The following is a 17,120-nucleotide window of genomic DNA, read 5'->3' as shown; positions in this document are numbered from 1 at the left end:
GTTAGTTCTATGAAAATGAAAATTTGCAAGTCAAAAAATTTTAACCCCTATAGATATCGCTGTATACTCTTTGTGTTTTATGTGTATATATAAATGCATATACACAGGTATAAAGAATTTTAAGCTATATGTAGTGAATTTTGAACGATCATTATCTTGGAACAACTTCTAGGGTCAATGGCAAACACAATCTTCTATGGCAGGGATTTACAAGCCAGGAGCTCTTGGTCCAAATATTGCCTATAACCTGTTTCTGTACAGCTCCTAACTAAATTTTTTTTTAACTGTAAAAAAGAAAGAAAGAAAGAAAGGAAACGAGAATACGTGGCAGAGACCACATGTGACTTGTAAAGCCTAAAATATTTACTATCTGGCCCTTTGTAGAAAAATTTGTCACTCCTTGCTTTAGGGCAAAGAAAGTAAAAGGCAGGTGATTAATAATCTAACTAGAGAAGGCAGGTTTTTCTAGTAATATAAGGACTTCAGGATCTAATTGATCCATTACAGAATTGTTTGGCAGGAAGATAAATTTACTTCTTCAAAACTAGCCCTTCTCTGAGAGGTAATGTTTTCTCAGCCTTACTAAATCAATTAGCTCTAGGTCAGTTACTAGGGCTTTTCATAATATCGAAAAGGTGAACAGTCAATTTGACTTCTATCAATCAATTCAAAGGAAACTTGACTATTAACTTTGACCTGAAAATGAATAGCTATTGTATGTTTGCAAAATGTACCTTCTAGACATACGTGAAATGTTAATTCTAAAAAAAGGAATAAATAAATTTATAAATCCTCCCTGCAAGAAGTAAATCAAGTGAACTAAAGCAGCCAGGATTTGAGTTCCATTTTGCTATCTACTGGCTGTATGACTTTGGTCAATGTAGCAGTTTCTGTCCTTCGGTTCTTTTTCTGATCTATAGAGAGTAAAACAAAGTAAAATCTATACTACTGGGCTAGAATCAAAGTTAAATAATATGATGGTAGAATAGTCACAGATGAAGTGCTCTGTTTGTTATCAATGCTATGAATAAATGTTACCTTTCATCTAGGCTTTCCGTCTATAATTATTGGTATTTTGCAGAGTCCTTCTCAATTGATTGAAAGACTTAGCAAGCAAGCTACATGTGTGTTTCTGCATCAGGAATATTTTTCTTCCTTTATTTGCATTTGTTTTTAAATTCATAAAAAGGCTAGTTGTGATTTTCAATGAAATAATATACATAGCTTTAGAACTAGCACTTGATAAGTTATGCTTTTGGAAATCAACCCCTAAAACAATTTCTGCCTTCAAAGAGTTAAGAAATGACTAACCCTTTTGACTTCATTCCATAATGTCAGAAATTGTGAAATTCACCATCACTTAATGTATTTTGTTTTCTCTCTCTATGATGTTTTAAAATCCATGGTTTCCTTTTGTGATATGGCTAAATGCTTAAATATTTTGATGTACACTCTCTCGAAAGTTTCTGACAATGCATGAAAACCAGAGACTAAGACACCATTTTCAGTTTCTCAGAGTTTTCCAAATAATGTGTAAAAGAATTAGATTGGAAAAATAACTCAGTCTGAAGCAGTCTGCTTATCTCAGATACTGTATGACTCATTCAGGAGAGAATTTAATGTCTCACATACTAAAGACAATGTCACCTTGTAACAAATGACCATAATTGAAGCATCGGGAAAGCTTCACAAAGAAACATGCCCTTGCTTGGCCAGATTCTGCAGCTGTAGGAATACCAGAGTCCGAGGCCCTTTGTGCATCCAAGTAGAATAAACATTATCAGTCCAGAAATAAAGGAGTCATAGATTCGTGCATTTCTATGGAGTTTTGACCATTTGAAATGAGAAACCTGTCAGGTGATGTTGAGTATTCTGAATTTCAAACTCTATTAGATTTCCAGGGGAGCACAGTAATAAGTAGTTTTAAGTTCAGCAGAGCAAGGCAGAGCCACGTGGCTTGGATTCTGTTAACATAAGAGTGATCTGGTTAGATGGAATGCTCCCTGGGATGAAATTTTAGTTTCCCCCTTTGGAGCTGAAAACAAAAATAATGCCATTTTCTCTCTCACTGAGGTGCTCTTTTGTAGGTTTTTCTGGTGAAGTTACAATAAACCCATATGGATGAAATAAACAAGTTTCCCATTCAGATCCCCTGTGTATAATCCACATCAACCTAATGTTTCCAATTGACTTAAAATAAAATTCAGATGCTTGAAATGTACAACCATAGGAAGAAGAGAAATGGAAAAGCATTACAGAATGCCTAGAAGACACAGGAAAGCATATACAATTGCATACTGCATTTTTACACTTTGTGACAACTTGTGGTCAAATAATGTCTTAATTCTGGGCATTGAAATCTGGTGGTTAAAGCAATGTGACTTAGACCGAGCAAATTCCAGGGAGATAATAAACAAGATTTGATTAAACATCTAGTCTTGGTTTTCCCAGAAACAATAGAAATCCAAAGAAAGCATCATAAGAATAGAGTCTGAGAACAGCAAGATACAACAGAAATAAGGCAAGTACTGTGATTCTGTTTGCCTAAAGTTCACTTTTAAGATATTTTATCCTTCAAACATGTAATAGTTTTAAAATTTTAACAAAAATGCAGGTATTTGCACTTGGGTTCAAAATTTTAGCTTAACTTTGAAATATGGTGAGTGAACTTTGCATAATTTTGCACTTATTTAATAAATGTAGTCTTTTGTAGCACTTGAGTAAAATTAATTGATACTGATGAACCTATTAATATGTTATTTTTATCAGGTTATATACTATGGAGATGAGGCTACATATTTTTGGTAATAAGTGGGCAGTTTCCAGATAAGTGCAAATTATTGTTATATAAAATAAGCTATTAGCTTTGTTATGTGTTACTCTGTTAGATCTTTTTTTAATCTTTAAAATCCACTTTTGTAGGAAAAACTAGTTCTCTCTTTAAAATAGACAAGTACACTGAAAACATATACTCTAGATTACATCAGAATATTGTAACTAAACTATTTCTTTTGGAAATTATTTGTCAACTATGTGTTAAAAAATGTCTCAAATAATTGATAGACTGGATTTCATTAAAATAAAGAAAATTCTGGTCTGAGGAAGATTATCACAAGAGAATTAAAAGGCAAGCCAGTGACTGGAGAAAAAAAAAAAGTAAAGATACATCTGATAAAGGAGTATTATCCCACCTATACAAAGAACTCTTAAAACCCAACAAGAGAAAAATAGGCAATCCATTTAAATAATGGGCCAAGACTTTGACACCTTCCCAAAGGAGATATACAACATGGCATATAAGTAAATACAATGATCTTCTACATCATAAACTGCAAATTAAAACAATGATATGAACTACGTGCCTATAAGAATGGCTAAAATCCAAAATACTGACAATGCCAAATGCAGGTGAGGATGCGGAGCGAACAGGAATCGTCATTCATTGTAAGAATACAAAATAGCGCAGACACTGCGGAAGACAGTTCGGCATTTACTTACGCAACTAAACATATTCTAGCCATATAATCCGGTAATTGTGTTCCTTGGTATTTATCCAAAGGATTGAAAAATTATGTTCACACAAAACTACACACAGATGTTTATAGCAGCGGTATTCCTAACTGCCAAAACTTGAGAGCAACAGACATGTCCTTCAGTAGGTGAACAGTTAAAGTATGATACATCCAGATAACGGAGTATGATTCAGTGCTGAAAAGAAATGAGCTATCAAACCATGAAAGCCATCTCTTTCTGAAATACATAGATCATTTAAATGAGCATTTAGAAGTCAGGTTAATAGATCAAGTGTAATAAAGACAGTCTAGTATTCAGAAAAGTTCTAGATTGAGTAAATTAAGGGTCTCAAGGGCCTTTCTGTTTTCCATGGAAGTTTTATAATATTTTCCCTATTTCAAGGTATAGAAAAGAATATGTATTCTACTGTGTAAATGGACATATCAGCACATGGAGAGTGGGGGTAATTATTAATGCTTACTGTAGTTCAAGTGTTTGGAACCTAAGATTTTAGAATTATGGAGTCAATGGCTAATATAATATACCACTTAGTGTATTATAACTAACAGTTTCAATTTTCTTGTTCTCAGAGTCTTCACAATCACACAGATTCTATTAGCACAATTTCCAATATGATTTTGTTTGATACCAAATACTATATGCCAGTGTTGGGGTCATTGTTATTCATATGGCCAAGAAGTGGGAACAACCAAAATGTCCAGCTGAATAGTAGATAAAACATAATATATCTAGACAACAGAGTGTAAGGTAGCAATGAAAATGAATGGGGTATCAATTCATACTACAACCAAATGAACCTAGAAACATATACTGTGTGAAAAAAACACTCAAAAAGACACTTTCGTGTCTGATTCATTTTATAGAAAATGTTTAGAATAGATAGAAAGTAGACCAGTGTTTGCCTGGGTGTAGGAGTTGAGTATGGGGGATGACCAATGATGAGAACAGGGTTTCTTTCTAGGGTGATAAAATATTCTAGAATTATAGAGCAGTTGTAGTTGTAAAATTCTGTGAATACACTACAATCCATTGAATCCACTCTTTAAGTGGTAGAATTATATGGCATATGAAATACATTGCAATAAAACTGTTCTAAAAAATACAGCCTGTCAATTTTAAAAGATTGCAAATAATTTGATTTAATTAAGTTTTGGTATTAAATTGCTAATAAGCACGAGGATAAAAATTAAGTCTAACAAAGGCTATATCTGCAAAATTTTCTAATATATGTTGAAAATAAAAATTGAGGTATTCAATTCTCTAAATTTTCAGTATTATTGGCTACATTTGGAAAACTTGATAATCTCTGTTTTCATTTTCATAGTCTTCAGAGAAATACAATTCAAGAACTATATGTTGGGTCCCTAAATAAGCTAGGTGCAGCAATATTTTTCAATTTTAATGAACTTAATATGTCAAACTTCATTTACTAAATATGAATATTGAAACTTAGGTTTATAATAATTCAAAAATTTTTATATACTTGTTAAAACTAGGTCAATAATCAGCCCCTTGTCCACTTATTCATGAGTATATCTGCTCTGAGATGTAAATTAGGTCAGTTTTATTGAGATTATTTGTGCATATCCCCAAAAGAAGATATAGTGAAATATCCTCCTTTATACTTGTCAAGAAATATTTAACATTATCTATATATTATATAAGAGCTTCCCTAGTGGCTTAGACGGTAGAGCGTCTGCCTACAATGTAGGAGACCTGGGTTCAATCCCTGGGTCGGGAAGATCCCCTGGAGAAGGAAATGGCAACCCATTCCAGTATTCTTGCCTGGAAAATCCCATGGATGGAGGAACCTGGTAGGCTACAGTCCATGGGGTCGCAAAGAGTCGGACACGACTGAGCGACTTCATAAAATCTCATTTTGAAAAAAAGTGTTAAATTGCCCTGATGTAGGAAAACCGATTAGTAAATATTGTCCTCTGTCTTTTCTCTTACCTGCACTGTAGCAAAAATATTATAAAGTAGAAAACCTTCCTATATAATAATATTTTAAATAGTAAATTAATATCATAATGGCATGGAAAGAGATCGCTTGTAGTAAACTAAATAATTCCCCCAAAGATATTGGGTCTAGTACTTGGAATCTATGAATGCTACTTTATTTGGAAAAGGTGCTGCAGAAGTGATTAAATTTAGAGTCTGAAGAGGGGGAGGTTATCCTGATTGTCTGAGTGGGCCCTAAATAAAATGGCAAGTGCGCTTGTCATGGAGGGCGGGAGGAGCTCTGACACAGATGGGAGAGGAGCAGGCACTGTCATCCACGGGGCAGAGGCGGCAGGGACACAGACACGAACAGAGAATCTGGACAAAGGCAGAACTGGAGTCTGCCCCAGAGCCTCCGGAGAAGTCAGAACCCTCGGAGAAGAAATTTGTCATCTTAAGTTACCAAGTTTGTGTTAAGTTTTTATAGCAGCCACAGGAAGCTGACATACCGTTCATGACTAATCAATCATCAAATGATAAATGCTTTAGATACCTTCTGGCTTGGAGACAGTAATTCAGATGGATCATTCTAAGAAATCCCTTAGAATCACAAGCTCAGGATTAAAAGAAATCCCCAGCACCACATAGTGCCAAATCCTTACCCTGTCTTTGAATTTGCCTTTGTCCTAGACCTTCAATATGAACATCTCAAACAACAAAGAATCCTTATTCCTCAGTTCATATATTCTACCTTTGGACTGCTCTGTCTACTAGAAAAGAAAGCATTTTTTAAAAAAGTCTGAGTTGAAATCTTTGTAGTTTTTCACTCATTGATTAAAATCTAAAGAGACATGCCTAGTCTTTTTCCCAATTTGTAGTCCTTCAAAAAATTGAAAATAACTGCCTAAATCTTCCATTATTGAGACTAAATATTTGCAGCTAATTATCAATATATCATATGATATGACCCTTTAATCCAGTCTTTCTTAAAATGACTTTTTTGGACTTTCAATATCAGCATCCCCTGGAAACACATTTGAAAAGTGAATTCTTAGGTCTCATCTCTGAAGTACTGAATCAGAAACTGGTGGGTGGGGTCCAGCAAACTCTTTCAACAAGATTTCCAGTCTTCCTTGATAGCTCAGTTGGTAACGAATCCACCAGCAAAGTGGGAGACCCCGGTTTGATTCCTGGGCCGGGAAGATCCCCTGGAGAAGGGATAAGCTTACCCACTACAGTGTTCTTGGGCTTGCCTGTGGCTCAGCTGGTAAAGAATCCACCTGCAATGTGGGAGACCTTGGTTTGATCCCTGTGTTGGGAAGATCCCCTGGAGAAGGGACAGGCTACCCACTCCAGTATTCTGGCCTGGAGAATTCCATGAATGAGTCCATGGGGTCGAAAAGAGTTGGACACAACTGAGCAACTTTCACTTCCAGTTGACTGATACTTGATAAAGTCTGAGAATCATTACTTTTACCTTACCTGCAATATTAGGTTAAGTGTAAATAAGAGTCCTGAAATAATCAGAACAATGATTATTTTTCTGGGTAAAATTAGAAAATATTCAAGCTCTTCTATCACATTTTTGGAGATTAATTTTAAAAGAAATGTAAAAGCCTTAAAATGGCATCACCAAAATCCTCAGTGTTCCTCATTTCCATTATACGTCAATTGACTTTCACTGTGTGATTTTAGAGTATATTTAAATGCATGCTATTCTCTGTCCAGTAAAACATCACTGTCTTTTCATGAAGGTAATGATTGAGTCAATTAGCAACACAGAAAGGGCTACTTTTAAATTTGTAGTGTGGGTAGCAGGTGTACCAATAATATCACATTGATATTAGCTTAGACACTTACTGGGTTAATGAACTGACAGCTGTGAAATTTGTGGTGATAATCTGATCATACTTAAGTAAGAAGATGAACGTGTTACATAGAGTCAAAGTCAGCCCAACCAGCTCATTCAGAGACAAGATGGTTTTACTGTGTGTGTTTGTGTGTGTGTGACGGAGACAGGGATACCACCATATTCCATTGACAAAGTCTATTAACAAGTATTCCCTGAATTCCAACTCTGTTCCAGACTTGTAAGCATCAGAAGTAAAGTAAAAAAATAATATGGACAATAATCCCTGCCCTTACAAATCTTGTGTTTTGGTGAAAGAATATAAATACTTGCATTTACTAAGCAAATACTACATTCCAGACATTGTCTTAAGCACCTTATGACCTATGAGCAGAGTACAACTACCACTCCTTTGAACAGATCAACTCCCACATGCAAAGAGATAAACTAAGTTTTCAGCTAATAACTGGTAAAACTAAATATAAAACCCATCAGGAATATGGAGACTATAGTCTTAGCCACTGCACTTTATTCCTTTATAATGTTTAAAAAACAGTCATGGTTGCAGGCTTCCAAAGTGGTGTAGTGCTAAAAAATCTGCCCGCCAGTGCAGGAGACACAACAGATGCGGGTCGGGAAGATCCCCTGGCAGAGGAAACGGACTCCTGCTCCAATATTCTTGCCTGGGAAATCCCATGGACAAAGAAGCCTGGCGGGCTACAGTCCAGGTGACTGCAAGGAGTCAGACTGAGTGACTCTGCATGCACACACACACAATCTTGGTCGCATTGAAAGCAAAGATGATGACTCCAGAACTGTGAACAGTTGAAAAGGAAAGTATCAATAATAGTCATTAAATAATGAAGCCTCCCCTAAAAAAATAAAACAAAACTACCTCATTTTCCCCAGCAGCCAACAAGTATGAATCACTTCCAAGTAGAAAATCTTAAAATATTGACCTCCTCAGTTAAGGTCATAAAGACTCTGACCCAAAGTTTGGCAGACTCTGCCTTTTAAATAGGCTGTAAGGAAAAGGATTCTCTGCCAAATATTAACTGGATGAATGATGTACCAAAGCCTACTATTTGCAGATATCACTTTGATTCCAGTCAACTGTAAAATTTGAACTTTCTCATTGGAAAACCACTTGTATGTTCAAAATACATTATAGATTTTTGTTCTATTTATGAGATGACATCAATTAATTGTGGATAGCTTCTTTTTGGATGAACTTCATCCTTAGAAGGAGAATGACCTAAGTGATCAAGTAATTAAGGCAGATTATTCCAAGGCAAAGTAATTAGATGATTCTTGAACACAATCTGATTGAGCAAACTCTAGTTTTAGCAACAAATCATGTTTAAGACAATGATTAATGGCTAATGATCCTCAAAAGATAGGCAGGAGATTAAGAGGACAGACATAACGGAGACACATAGCTTGAAAAAGCACAGACTTAATCCCAAGTACCCTTTCGGGGGACCTCTGATGCTGCACTCAACTGTCTTCTACATTCCATGTTGAATCAATAATGTCAGTGATGAATTTTGAAGAAATGATATTTTGTGGTGCTGAGAGGACAAGGCTGAGCTAGAGACAGTGAATAAAAATTGAAAAGAGTCAATGAGAATTTCCCAGAAGCATTGTCATTCTTAAGTTGCTAAGTCATGTCTGACTCTTCATGACCCCGTGGACTGTAGCCCGCCAGGCTCCTCTGTCCACGAGATTTCCCAGACAAGAATACTGGAGTGGGTTGCCATTTCCTTCTCCAGGGGATCTTCCTGACCCAGCGATCAAATCTTGGCAGGCAGATTCTTTACCGCTGAGCCACCTGGGAAATCCCCCCAGAAGCATAGGAGGCGGATTTAAAGTGGTGGATGGATAAAATCTTAACCGTCAAATAAAACATTCAGTTTAATGGAAAGAAAAATGCTAACATTGAGCCCCTCAAGCCAACTCTTAAGCGATGGTAGCTGCTGATCTCCAGATAGGACCTAGCACTCACAGAGACCACATTATCAAACCACATGTATCTGTGAACATCCTTGTTTATCTTGGGTCCCCAAGGTGCTAACACTGGTATCACCAGTTCTCTCTTCCAAAGCAAGGATAGACCTAAATGCGGCTCTGCTCATTATGATTTAAACATTTCGTTCATCTTCCTCCAGTGGCCTACCTAATATTCCCACTCTAAACAACAACCCCTGCTTCTGTCTTCCACAACCTATCTCTGACGCAACGCATCGTAGCAGTGACTCGCCTCTTAAGTGCAGTGACACAGACGGGCCTCCTCCTTCACCCTATGCCCTCGGCCTTGTCCCTCTTTGCTCACTTTGCTGTAGACCAGCCCAAGTCTCACCTTCCACTGGTAGCTACCCTGACTTTCTGTTCATCAGAGCTCCTTCACTCACATGATCCTTAATCCAGCCTTCCCTGGCAGCCTCATCTTCAGTTTCACTTCCCCTCCACCCTTCCTGAGCACAGTGGCTGAAAACTATCAGGCACACAATAAATATTTATGAAATAAAGGAGCAAACCCGCTTTCCTGTATCTACCAAGGAAAGCTGAAGAGCCTTTGCATACAGAGAACGCAACCTGGGTGAGGAGCTCTGTGACGCCAGCTCCTCGGAGAGGGAATTCTCACCCGGCAACCCGACCAGCCGCAGTCACTTTCGGCTCCAGGTACATCCACTTTAGGTCCTTCTCAGACAGCAGGTTTCTACAGATCCTGAGGAAAAAAATGTCGTGAGAACACTCAGTCTCTAAGGGGTTAGGAAGCCCAAAGTAGTATTTCCTTGTTTCACACTATTAGGAGAGCCTGACCTGTTTCTAAGTTAGAATATTTTGGTTCTTAGCATCCACAGGAAGAGGGAGGGACTGTTGCTAAGAAAAAGACTAAAAGACTTCAACAAACCTCAATGCCTCTAAGAAAAATTGCTGAAGTACAGACTAGTTCTTTAAAATCTATACTTTGGTATCAAGTTCTAGGTGATCAACTTACAGTATTTACTGTAGGTCTTAATCCTCCTCCCAGAGAATTGACACAGATCTATCGGTTGTAAATACTCCAGAGTAGGCAGCTTGTCAACTAAATTCAATGACAAACATGAGCTAATTCAACTTTCTATTACAATGCATAGCATCCTTGTTCATTTTCAAAGCATTTTTGTTATAATACAAGCATAGGTAATATAACAATTAAAATTAAATGGTTTTTTTTGAGCTATGCTCAAGTTACCAATAGTTTATATTCTAATTTTGAATGCAATTTAAAATACTTAATGAAAGAAAATATCTGTTTCAAGTCATTGGAGATATTTGGGGGGATTTTCAAATTTGGCATTATTAATATATTGAGCTGGATAATTCTTTGCTTGTGTCCTAAAGGTTATTTAGCAGGAAACCTGGCTGCTAAAACTAGACTCTAGTAATATCCTTCTAGTTGTGAGAATGAAGAAGTGTCCCAAGCCATTGCTAAATTCCCCTAATTCAGAATTATTGGACTATGATTATTAAGCAAGAGAAGGTACAGGCTGTCTATAACCTTAAGGTCCTAAATGGAGACAGGAAGACCAGAACCTGTGTGTGACTATATAGGTCCAGGAGGTCATTCTCCATGACTCAGAAACATCCTGCATTTTATTTCTTTTACATATTCCTCCAGAGGCATGACGTTAAGGAGATAATACTGAATCTGATGGAAAAGACATCATTTCACAATACAAATTTGTTGACCAGAGAATATGTCACGAATGACAAATTGAATTCAATTTAAAAAATTAAAGGAAAAAATTTAAATATGCCTTATTCATTGTTGAGTGTTATACCTAATTGTTTCAAATTTCTATTAGCATTAGATTATGTGGCATTGTTTGAAAGTTCAGTTTAAGCGAGGCAATCGGTTAAACTACAATAGTTTTAATCTATTGTAAGACCTGAAACCATAAGACACCAGAGAAAGAAACAGGCAGTAACTTCCTTGACAGATGTCTTGGTAATGATTTTTTGAATCTGACACTAAAATTTAAAGCAACAACAACAAATAAACAAGTGGGATGATATCAAATAAACTGGCTATATGGCAAAAGATGGGGAAACAGTGGAAACAGTGCTTTATTTTTTGGGCTCCAAAATCACTGCAGATGGTGACCACAGCCATGAAATTAAAAGATGCTTGCTCCCTGGAAGAAAAGTTATGGCCAACCTAGACAGCATATTAAAAAGCAGAGACATTACTTTGCCAACAAAAGTCCACATAGTAAAAACTACAGTTTTTGCAGTAGGCGTGCATGGATGTGAGAGATGGACTATAAAGAAAGGTAAGTGCTGAAGAATTTATGTTTTTGAACTATGGTGTTAGAGAAGACTATTAAGAGTCCCTTGGACTGCAAGGAGATCTAACCAGTCCATCATAAAGGAATCAGTCCTGAATATTCATTGGAAGTACTGATGTTGAAGCTGAAACTCCAATACTTTGGCCACCTGATGTGAAGAGCTGACTCATTTGAGAAGACCCTGATGCTGGGAAAGATTGAAGGCAGGAGGAGAAGGGGACAGCAGAGGATGAGATTGTTGGATGGCATCACTGACTCAATGGGCATGAGTTTGAGTAAACTCTAGGAGCTGGTGATGGACAGGGAGGCCTGGCGTGCTGCACTCCATGGAGTCTCAAAGAATCAGACATCACTGAGTGACCGAACTGAACTGAACTGATGGCAAAGGCAACTACCAACAAGATAAAAAGGCAACATACTGAACAGGAGAAAATATTTGCAAATCATATGTCTGATAAGGGGTTAAGATGCAAAATATATAAAGAACTATACAACTCAAGAGCAAAGTCATAAAAATCTAACTAAAAAATTGGTGGAAGATCAGAAGAGACATTTTTTCAAAGACACACAGATGGCCAACAGTTACATGAAGAGATGATCAACGTCATTCATCATCACCAAAATGTAAATCAAACCATGTTGAAATATCACTCACATCCCTCAGAATGGCTATTATCAAAAAAAGACAAGAAATAATAAGTGTTGGCCAAGATGGGGAGAAAAGGGAGCCCTTGAACACTGTTAGAAATGCAAGTTGGTTTAGCCACTATGGAAAAGAATATGGAGATTCCCCCCAAAATATTAAGAATGAAACTCCCATATGAGCCAGTTCTTCTACTTCTGGGTGTTTATCTGAAGAAGGCAAAAACACTAATTTGAAAAGATTTGTGCACTTCCATGTTCATTGCAGCATTATTCACAATAGCCAAAATATGGAAGCAATTTAAGTGTCCATAGACGGATGAATAAAGGAACTGTGCTTATATGTGCAATGGAATATTATTTAGCCATAAAAAGGATCAAAATCTTGCCATTTTATACAATGTAGATGTAACTTGACATAATGCTTGATGAAATAAGTCAAAGAAAGAAAAATACTGTGTGATTTATTTTATATGTGGAATTTACAAAAATAAAAACAACCAAACAAAACAAAGTAAGACAACAAGCTCATAGATATAAAGAGCAGAATGGTGGTTGTAGAGGAGAGGAGTGGAAGTGAGAGAAATGGGTGAAAATAAACAAACAAGCAAACAAATAAAAGTGCCTTATATCAAAAGGACATATTAATTAACTAGTTATTCATTTAACCAGAAGAATATGAAGTATTCATAGCTTTTAATTTGTAAATTTTCTCAGTAATATTGAATAAAACTTTAGAAGGGATAGGAATCAATAAATATAAATAAATAAATTATGTAAGCAGAAGGAACAAAAAAGATGATGGAAAAAACTTAATTGTGCATTAATCATTTAAAAATACTTGATGAATATTACTTGGGAAAAAAAGTAGCAGAACATATTAAGTACTCAAATTTTTGTTTTATGGCTGATGTGGGAAGAGCATTCATGATCTCATATGCCCATGACATGGACTTGTATTATTTCCAATTTTCAATATTTTTTCTGGAATAACTAGTCTTCATTGTAAAAGTGATCTGAGTTATGTAACTAAGAGAAATGCATGAAAGGAGAGGTGAGGCATGTAGCTGAGGATTATATGGAAAAATGAATCTTTAAGCCAATGGCCTGAACCCTCTCTTCCATTTTGCAAGTGTTCGCCCCTAACAGAACACTGTACTGTTTCAAAGGGAGCAGGAAGGGCGGAGCAGAAGGTCCTAACCCTATTAGTACTCAGGGCTCTCCAGACATTCTCAACAGTGTTCATCTTTGGCACCGTTCCACCTACCAGTGATTCTGCTTTGATGATTTAACTTCAGACAGTCTAGACATCTTGAAAACAATTATAAGTGATTAGTTGAAATGGTGGTACATAAAAAGGGCAGATAGCACAACAGCAATAGAGGTAATTACTGTTCAGATACTTCTTATTGGCTTATACTGTACGTACCACACTTTGTTTAATTTTTGGAATGATAAGACAGTAACGACTACAGAAAGCAAAAGTACCTTCTCTTTATACAGAATGAAGATATATGCTCATGGAGATCCATAAGTTCCATAATGTCTACTAAGCCATATTCTGACTTTCATTACCCAAAACAAATCCCATTATCTTCAACAAGATGGGCATGCAAGTAGTTAAGGTCAGAATGCGCTTCTAAATGAATAAACTATGAGCAACTATAAGAATGATATGCTTTTATTTTATTGAGGTTTTCTGGTTAGCATAAACTATAAAGAGTAGCTCAGATGGTTTGTACATGGCATCCAAACCCCAGATAAGCTTACTGAAATCAGTGCACTATGCTCATATTTGTTATTCAACTAAATGGGCCCTGAAACCCATAAAATAAGTAATAAAACTAATAGTGCATTCATCATTTAGAGCTACCTAAACTATTCCTAAATGTAGAAATATTTAACTTTCAATGTGATATTGTACTATTTTAAAAAGTTATTGTTTCAAAGGCATTTTACTATAGTCAGCTGTCACTAACATAATTCTATTTTGGCATTTTACTTTCATGCCTGTCATACCTGCGGTCTATAGAAGAGCCCCAAGTAACCTCAATATCTAGGAATTTAGGAAAGCCAGATGCTTGTTGGGTAATACTAACACATTCCAGAAACTTCCATTTGCTCCTCTAGTCATTATTAGAACCATGCTGTCTCCTCTAGATATACTCATTATACTGACAAGAGAGATAAAAGGAAGCAGGAGCCACAGACAAGAGTGATTTGAAACTCTAAAACCCACGATCATTATACAGACATCATTCTTTATTACAAGGTCTATCTTTGCTCCAGAAAACAGATTTTTTAGTTCTGTAGACAAATGACACTAATTTATAACTGGTGCTTAACTTAGGTTGTAATAGAATTTAACAGAAGTTTTACTTAAAGAAAGCAAAAATGCACCAGAGTCTATCAGAGAGGAGGAACAACTACCCACAGAAGGAGGGTTCCACCCTGCCTCCCTTGTCTGCACCTCTCTGTTCTGTGGCCATATTTCTCAGAATTTAGTGTGCACAAGAATAGACCAAGAAGTTTATTAAAATGCAGATCCTTGATCCCACCAAGAGATTTTAATTCATATTGTCTGGAAAACAGCCTATGATGCTACATTTAAAAATAAATGCCGAGATTCTAGTGCAAATAAGTTACAGATGTTAATTAACTTTGGCCAATTGACTTGTTTAGAATATAAACAAAATTTCCCAGGGCCCAAAACCAGTTCTGTAGGAAAGCACGAGAAAAGTTTGCTGGACTAGACAAATGCCTGACCAAAACACAGACTGTGACTTTTTTTTCACATGTTACAATCGTCCTGCATTATATTACACCTCTGTACATGCGTGCATGTATGTGTGTGTGTACGAGAAGCCTGTGAACACATTTTTTATGGAATTGTGAGACTCTTGATAGTTTTATAAGATAAAAAGTATCAACATCATCATGCAGACTTAAGGGAATGGTATTTAGGGCAGGGGCAACATTTTGTAAATATTTTTATAGGTTTTATATGGTTTCTGAATTTCTGCCTTTGAATACTGGGGGGGATATGGGTTGAAGCTTGGATTGGCCTGTGACATTTTTCCCCAAAGAAGGGGGGTTCCTGGTGAACATATGCTGAGCTGAGAGTTAAAATCAAACTCCTGTTTGATTTTTAACAGAAGGAATAGACAGAAATTTTAAAAATTCACATAATGAATCATGACCCGTAAAATCTAATTATCCTTCCTTCCCCATCAAAACCTCTTTCCCTAGTTCCTACTCACTGCAAACCTACCAATCCATCTCTTTTTTATTTTCCCAAACACTGGCATTCATAAACGATCCTTCTTCTAAACTCCACTTATCTACTTTAAAGAATAAAGTATGTTTTCCAGATATCCAGCTTTCTTGCAATTCCCTGGCCACTAAAAAGGAAAATGTTTATGATGAGATCCAATAGATTTTTTTGTAACATTCATGCCATTTGATCCTTCTTCTTTATTTATAAGTTTTCATAAGCCAATCTTATTTGTAGACCTTTGCTCCATTTTTATTCAAATACCATTCTTATCTAGTTCTTCTGTGCTATAATCACATTTTTCTTGTGTTCTCTCTAAACAGTCTTTCTTTGGCTTTTTCTACATACTCTATAGTCTGCACTTGGGTGACCAAAATGATGCTCTTGGTTCCAACAACTACTATATGCTAAACTTCTGAAATCTAGGATCTAGATCCAGGCCGCTCTCCTGAAATTCAGGTCTTTATTTGTAAAACTGCATTCCTCTACCTAGATGCCATACTATATTGTCCAGGATCTTGGTGGGAGGTGAAAGAAGCACTGAAATGTGATCCTAAAGAGAAACTGATGATTTATAGGCAAGGTGAAAGAAAGAGATGTTAAGACATTGAGAGACCAGCTAGAGCTAGGGGATGTTACCAACCACTGCTGAGGGGGCAGAAAAGGAACAGAAGTTCAACCCATGCTGGAGCCCTGGATGAGAAGCTGATGAGTCAGGAAGAGGGACAGAGATTTACAAAGATGGTCAATACTGTGGTTAGTGACACAATGTTATATCTCTACATGAAATGTGTTTCCCAGACACAACCCTGGTCTGATACTAAAGAAAGTTAATCTGGGCCAATTAACTTTCTTTATGCCAGGTCAGATCAACCTGTGCATAGTGAAAAGTGTTAAAATCTGAATTATCTCAAGACAATTTATCTGACATTTGATATTTGGCTTTCTAAAGATAATGACAGATGAACTATGATAGCATTTTTCTATAAAGTATGCTTGCTACCTTTAATGGATAACATCAAAACTATCATCAAATTTTCTCAATGAAATAATATTTTCTCAAGGAAACTTCATATTGAATATTATGAAAATATTCTTTATACATTTGAGTAAACATAAAGAACTTTACACAATGAGAAAATGACTGAATATTATAGAATTGCTAAATTCCTTTATAGGTCCAAATGGAAGGACAATTCTAGGTTTTGATTTGTAAATCCAGCTAAAATATATTATCTTGCTACAACTCTTTAAAGGTAGTTTTAAGGTGTCTGAGACTAGATATCAACAAGTAACTTGCTTCCTTCAATCAATCTGGAATATTTAGAAAATATACTATATCTTTTTTTTTTGAAAATATGCTATATCTGTATTTAATTTGCAAATTAATATAATGCTGATTCATGTTTAAAATAAATCAAATCAGTCTCTTTTATTTTGCACCTAATATATATTGCATATATCCTTAGGAAATAAATATTTGCTATGTGCTACACTTAGTAAGCACCTGCAAGTTTTTATTATTATTATTATTACTATCATTCAT

This window comes from Odocoileus virginianus, chromosome 19 (genome assembly GCF_023699985.2).
Source record: "Odocoileus virginianus isolate 20LAN1187 ecotype Illinois chromosome 19, Ovbor_1.2, whole genome shotgun sequence".
NCBI classification, from domain to species: domain Eukaryota; kingdom Metazoa; phylum Chordata; class Mammalia; order Artiodactyla; family Cervidae; genus Odocoileus; species Odocoileus virginianus.
This window is presented reverse-complemented; position numbering follows the sequence as displayed.